At 38.9% G+C, this 7,500-nt stretch overlaps 1 non-coding gene across 1 annotated transcript; it reads left to right on the plus strand.

Moving 5' to 3' along the window:
- The first annotated feature begins 902 nt into the window (after positions 1–902).
- On the plus strand, positions 903–1,009 carry LOC141650797 (small nucleolar RNA R71). The gene has a single exon (XR_012546812.1). It is a non-coding gene; the product is annotated as a small nucleolar RNA R71 (small nucleolar RNA).
- The last annotated feature ends 6,491 nt before the right edge of the window (positions 1,010–7,500 follow it).

Consider the following 7,500-nt stretch of genomic DNA (forward strand, 5'->3'; position numbering starts at 1 on the left):
CTTCTTCGGTCCTTCATATCTTGTACCACTCCTCAAGTGAATGGCACTAACCGTTTCATGTCTTGGGGGATTACTTTGAGGTGGTAGTTGCTCCTTTTGTCTTTGAGAGTTTGAAGATGCTAGTTGGGTCAATTGAGTTTCCAACATTTTTGTGTAGGCTATGATGTTGTTGATGGTGATGTCTTTTGCTTGGCTATCTTTTTGCATTTGAGTGAAAAACTCTTGTTGATTCTTTTGCATTTGGAGGGCCGCTTTTTTGAACATCAAAACCTTGGTCATTTTGTTGATTGTATGGAATTTGATTTTGGTAACCTTGGTTTTGGTTGAAAAAGGGTCTTTGATTTTGGTTTCTCATGGGAGGTGGGGTGTATGTTTGTTGAGGGTTTTGAACATTTTGGCTTTTGTATGAGAGATTTGGGTGGAATTTGGTGTTTTCATTGTAATAGTTGGAATAAGAGATACCACTCTTGTATTCTTGAAAAGCATTCACTTGTTCATTTGTTCCCCTACATTCACTTTGGTCATGTCCCAAAGTTCCACAATTCTCACATATCCCACTTGGGATTGATGAAGATGCTACCATGGCATTAACATGATGCTTTGGTGATTTTGAGGCTTCTTCAAGTTAAGTCATAGCCTTCTCAAACTTCAAGTTGATGGTATCAATATGAGCACTAAGTTGAGCACCCAATTGAGTAATAGAGTCCACTTCATGCTTTCCTCCTCTAGTAGCCTTGCGAGGTCTACTATATTGTGAATTATGGACCGCCATTTCCTCAATCTTGTTCCAAGTTTGATTATCGTCAACTTCGGTGAACATACCATTTGATCCCATGTTGAGAATGTTTATTGAGTCTTCATAAAGACCATTCCAAAATTGTTATGCCAAGAACCACTCGTTAAGTCCACGATGAGGACATGAGCGACAAATTCCTTTAAAGTGCTCCCAAGCTTCATACAAAGATTCTTCATCCCTTTGCTTAAAACCCGTAATTTGAGCTCTTAGCATGTTAGTCTTTTCCGGAGGGTAGAATTTCTTGTAGAAAGCTAGAGCCAACTTCTTCCAAGAGTCAATTCCAAGAGTAGCCTTATTAAGGCTTTTCAACCATTATTTTGCTGTGCCAATTAGAGAAAAAGGGAATAAGACCCATCGAATTTGGTCTTGAGTTACACCGGTTTGTGAGATCGTATCGCAATAGTCACAAAAGTTTCCATATGGGAGTGAGGGTCTTTACTAGGCATCCCCCCAAATTGGCTTCTTTCGACTAATTGGATAAATGCGGATTTTGCAATGAAATTTCCAGTTAAGTGTTGTGGTGTGGGAGTACCATTGGGTAGGTTCTCCTCGGTTGGTACGGAATGTGATGAAAACTTAGTCATTGTGGGTTGATTTTGTGATTGATTTGGTGTTGGGTTCTCCTCACATTCTCTTGCAAAAGGGTTGATGAACTCAATATTTGTTTGAATATCTACAACCTCACCAATACCTCTCAAAGTATTTCTAGCAAGTCTTCTATTGGTTGTCAAAGTCCTTTCAATTTCGTGATCAATAGGTAACAAGTTACCTTGTGATCTTCTAGACATGCAAAATATCAAACAACTCGAAAACAATTAGAACAAACCTTAAGGAGTTTTACTTCCCCAAGGTAAAGAAAGACACAACTAATAACAATCTAAGAAAATCAATTCAAGTTAACACCGTCCCCGGCAACGGCGCCATTTTCGGTCGGACTCACTTGGAGCTTAATTTTCGGTTACTTGTCGTTAGGAGCACCTAGACCAAAACAATATTTATAACTTCACAAACAACTCTACTATTAGTAAAGAGGCAAGTAAAGGTCGGATCCCAAGGGACGGGTGTTGATGTAGGATTTTCGATTGCAAGTAGCGGTGTCTAGGGGTGTCACAATTTGGGTTGAGATAAGAAGATCACTAAACTAAATAGCAATAAAAGTAAGCAAGCAAGATGATTAAAATGAGATATAAACAAATGATTAAAAGCACTAGGGTGTAATGGGGTCATAGGGGATTCATGGGAATTGATCATACAAACATATTTTCAAATTATAAGCAAGCAATTATTGTTGTGATAGGATCGAGTTGGTTTATATCTTACAATCCTAGGAAGGTTTGGGTCCCGGAGCCGAATCGATTAGATTGTACAACACATACAAGTCGACTTAATCCTCCCTACTCAACTATATGCATGGTCTAATCAGACTCGAGTTGGTTTATGTCATACAAATATCATTGAAAAGATAAGTGATGGGTACAAAATGCAAGGATTCATAGGCTCGCATTTCATCAAACATAACATCTGGGTGAGGCACAAAGAATTTTGGGCATCCGTATCTATCGAGATAGATCACGTCGGATGTTATCTCTCAGTCAGGAGTCTTACATAGACAAGATCCTAGAGAGATTAAGCATGACTAACTCCAAAAAGGGGTTTCTTCCTATGGCTCCAGGGGTGCATTTGAGCAAGTCTCAGGCACCAGAGACACCGGAAGAGAAAGAGCGCATGACACGGATTCCTTATGCCTCGGCTATAGTATCAATCATGTATGCCATGATATGCACACGTCCGGACGTGGCATATGCATTGAGTATGACAAGTCGATTCCAACAGCATCTAGGTGAATCACATTGGATGGCTGTCAAGAACATTCTTAAGTACCTACGGAGGACTAAAGATTGGGCATTGACTTATGGAGGTGATCAAAAGCTATGCGCAACCGGTTACGCAGATGCTAGCTTCCAAACGGATCGAGATGACTCAAAATCTCAGTCTGGATTCGTTTTTACTCGTAATGGCGCTGCAGTCAGCTGGAAGAGTTCCAAACAAAGTGTTACAGCAGATTCTACGACTGAGTCCGAGTACTATGCCGCGTCTGAAGCTGCAAAGGAAGCGATATGGATGCGTCAATTCTTACAAGGACTATCTGTAGTGCCTAGTTCGAATGACCCGATCACCATCTATTGCGACAATAGAGGTGCCATCTTCCAGGCTAAGGAGCCCAAGTCTAGCAACAAGTCTAGACATGTACAACGGAAAGCTCATCTAATCCGAGATTACGTGGAGCAAAAGGAAGTGGTGATAGAAAAGATTGCTACAGATGATAATATAGCAGATCCTCTCACTAAACCATTACGATAAGATAAGCATGAAGGGCATGTTAATTCCATGGGAATTAAACGTGTTCCTAAGTTGTAGTACTCTTTTATGGATTAGATTCATTCCCTTATGTACTCTATACGACATCATCGTTTTGATATTTATATATTTTTTTTTTCATGTGGTTTTGTACGACAATTTTGAACACCACAAAGTGAACTGAACAAACATTATATTTTTGGTCCTTAATTGCCCACATTATATTTTTGGTCCTTAATTGCCCACGAGCCATAAGTCAAACGTTTGACTGACCAATCACAGAGGCGAGTTATACGGTTATCTCGTAGGACACAATTGTGACATCGACGTGGAGTCCTAAATGTTTTATAACATTCGGTGCCCGGTCGTGGATAGGACCTCCATGGTGATCCTAAGAGTCGATTCTTTTGACTATCGACTGTCTCTTGAGATTAAGGCAGATTTTGGGTGACTTTGGTTTCTTTCTCACGGTCATCCGTAACAGGGGGCCAAGTAGATTTTTTCTGGGTCATTTCATGCTGTGCTTAGTTCGGAAGGAGTCGAGTTGAAGGAAATATTCAGCCTTTATCAGGTACTCGATATTTCTCAGGGCCACTCGAGGAGCAGTAACTGAAATGCATGGCCATGCTCGAATGCGAATTCGTTTTATCAGTTGAGTTACTCTCTAGTCGGGGAAACCACTCTTGATACAGATCGATTGTAAAATACGACCTTTGCGGATCCGGATCTGCAAATTGTTTTACATTGAGTGGGAGAAATTTTAAATGAATATGAGAATCGGTTATCGCACATACACTTGTACGGACAAGTGGGAGTTTGTTGGAGGTGGTGTCCTCCAGTGAGTGCGGATAACGTCATTGCACGTACACTTGTACGGACAAGTGGGAGCTTGTTGGGGCTGGTGTCCTCTACAGTTAGTGCAAGGACTTATAAATCTCTAAAAGGATCAAAGGGTATACTTTTGTATTATAATCAGTTGATCCACATTTATCAATAACGGTTGGCTTGCTAGATAAGTTTGACGTTATTGTCATACAGATGGCGGTGATCAACTGGTCCCTAAAAGTCACACCTATAGGATACGTTTCAGAGATGTGACGGTATGAAAATACAGTCATGTTGATGCCAAAGTTGACTAAGCAGTTAGTCGGAGTTATTGACTAATAATTAGTCAAACGTGATGTTGAGATATTTTATTTAATACGGATTAAATAAAATTGGCTAAGGCGAATTAAACAGTTAATTCGGAAATTAAATATAAACGGTTATATTTAATTAATGTATATTGAATTAATTATACAATATTGTCTTTGTCGGACATGTATTAATATATCGGCTAATCCTTGTTACTAGACGATGTTTTAAAATACCGATAACCGATGACAATTTATAATAAGACCGCGTCATATACATTTAGTAATTTGGAGTCGGACCACGAGTTAAAATGAAGAGGAAATGAAAGCCCATTGCTTCCCCTCTCACTCGGTTTGGCCGAACCAAAAGAACAAAAGAGAGGCTCTCTCTCTTTTGTTACCTAAGCATATTCATTTGTAAACAAACTAGGGTTTTGGAGAGCAATTTTCTCTGAAAAACTCAGATCTCACATCTAAAAACTCACAACAATTCTCTCAATATTGCAAGGCAATTAGAGAATACATTTCTAGCACAAGGGCATAGTCTCAGACGGTCTTGGGTGTATCGATTAGGAGGAAATCTACTTTGATTTCTGTTCTTAGGCCACATGTCAAAGGACCCGAGGTTATTTCTAATGCTTTATCGTTTCTTTGTTGTTTTTCGTTTATGACCATAAATCGCATATTAAATTTACGTATAGTCCTATAATTTAAGGGTTTTATACGGATATCACCCTACACCTTTTTGCCAGTCTTCCAAAATATGTGCATCTTTCATGGAGCAAGAAGAGGATGTATGGGCCTGTAAGACAATCCGAGCGTCCAAGGGTCGGGACGAGCGGATTGCTGGGGTGGCTGGACGGGCGGATTGATGCTTGGACCTGCGGATTGGGGCGTGGTTGGACGGGCGTCCCTATGGCAAAGACGCTCGGATCTTTGCAGTCTTGGACGAGCGTCTTCATGGTTGGAGGAGCGGATCTCGTCCCAGCCTTTCTTTTCTTCTTTTCTTCTTTTCTTCCTCTCTTCATCCAATAATCCTCCGGGATTTAGTCGGGGATGCAAGAATTTCTTCATCATTGCCCATCTACTATAATATGTACAAAGGCCTTCTAGTCTTGTCTTCTCTTTGATGCTTGGTCATTAGATTCGATCAATTTAGCTCTATTTTGCCATGAAAATGCAAGGTTTGCACTCCTCTCCTACCAAGGAAACAAAACCTCAAAGAGTATGCAAAACAAAGGACTAAAGATAGTAAATGACCCAAATATGCACTAAAAAGCATAGGAACGAGGCTAATTCGGGGAATAAATATGCTCAAATAATGGTCACATCAATGTTACAAATCGAATCTTTGAGAGAAGTCTCTATAAAGCCGCATAGTTCATTAGTTAGTACTCAGGAAGTACTAAGGAAATGAAGCTAAGCATTTAGAAATGAGATGGTTTTATGTGCAAGGAGTCAGACAAAAACCATATTCTAAACACATAAGGATGATTGGAGAGCCATCTTAGCTATATTTTTAAAGGAGGATATCTGCTAGAAACGTCCTAGGCAGTTGAACAATGAGATATATACAACGAAAATTGAGTACACTTGCAATAATGAGATATGCAAGAAGGAAGGGATGATATTAGGATTCGGTTTTGTGAATTGGAGGAACTATGGTAGTTCGTTCCAATAACCGAAGGTCCTATCCCATTCACTGTGGGGACAGTGGGAGCTATTCTAAGGCAAGAGAGCCTATGTCTAGATTGGATCTAGACACGTACTCAAAAGTTTTATAATAAAGATTATACATAACAAAGGGAAAAAGTATATAGTAAAGTTAGTTAAGTTCAAAGTGTTGCTGAGACTTACTAACCAAAGCCTTCTCAAGGGCTTAACATGACAAGTCATGTAATTTCAATTCAGTTGAAATTTACAACCATATACAAAATTAAAAATGGATTATAGATTATGTAGTAATTGATATTGTATCAAGTTTACATATGTGATAATACATTCGTCGTTACAGTTTAATTACAAGATCTTTTATAACTTTGTTATATCCAAATAGGTTGTTGAGACAATATTGAACCCTATTAAGGTGAACTGGATTAACATAGTATTGGCCCCTAGTTGTTTATATGAGGTGACGTCTCCAAGTGACTTGAGTGTTATTCGATTGATGGCAAGTTCAAGTGCCATAAAGCCATAAGAGATGACTAGTCGATCACATAGGCAGACTGTATGAGACACTCTATCGGGCAGTGACCGCTTATAGAGTTCTAGTAATTCATATAGCCTGGTCGTGGCGAGAGCTACTATAGTATTCTTTTGAGTCAATTCTTTGACTAGAGATTGTTCACCCAAGTTGGCACAGTTTCTGAGTGACTTTAAGCTATGCTCTACAACTTTCGTAAATGCGGTCAAATGGGCATCTTTTGGGTCATGATGAACTGTGCCTAAACAAAGGGAATAGTGCGATAGGAATTGTCCACCCCCTTATCAGGGTTATTTTGAATCTCAGGACCACTTGAGGAGTAGTGAACTGAAAATGCGTAGCCATGCTCGGAAGGTATCTACGGTAGATAATTCCGGTCAGATAGTTACTCTCCAGATTGAGGAAACCACTCTTGATATGATCACTTGCAAGAACGACCTGCAAGACACCTTGCATTGAGTGGGATATTGTAATAGGACAAGAGAATTGGTGACGCACACTTGTCTCGGCAAGTGGGAGATTGTTGGAGTATGTGTCCTCGACAATACTGCGACCACATGTTTGAATCTCATAATAAGAATACTTAAGGGAAGATTCAATTATATAGTCAACTGATCAAAATTAATCGGTAATGATTGGCTAAATAGAGTTTGACGTTACTGTCGTTTGACGGTGGTGATCAGTTGATCCCTTGTGGTCACACCTAAAGGATAGAACCCAAATATTTCTGATCAAATGTATTTGATACCGGTTGATCACTACCTGATATTTATATGTGTATATTTAATATATATATATATATATATATATATATATATATATATATATATATATAGTTGTGTGAGTTTGTTGAGGTCAAGTTTAGAACTCGAGTCAACGCAAGTTTATTATTCAATTATGCGATAATTGACAAATGAAATTTTATATCTTAGTGTAATGTGATTAAATAAGATTTAATTTAATGATTAAGCGTTAATTTATTAAATTAGTGGAGGTATTGTATTTTTCCG

Source organism: Silene latifolia, chromosome 3 (assembly GCF_048544455.1).
Source record: "Silene latifolia isolate original U9 population chromosome 3, ASM4854445v1, whole genome shotgun sequence".
Classification (NCBI taxonomy): domain Eukaryota; kingdom Viridiplantae; phylum Streptophyta; class Magnoliopsida; order Caryophyllales; family Caryophyllaceae; genus Silene; species Silene latifolia.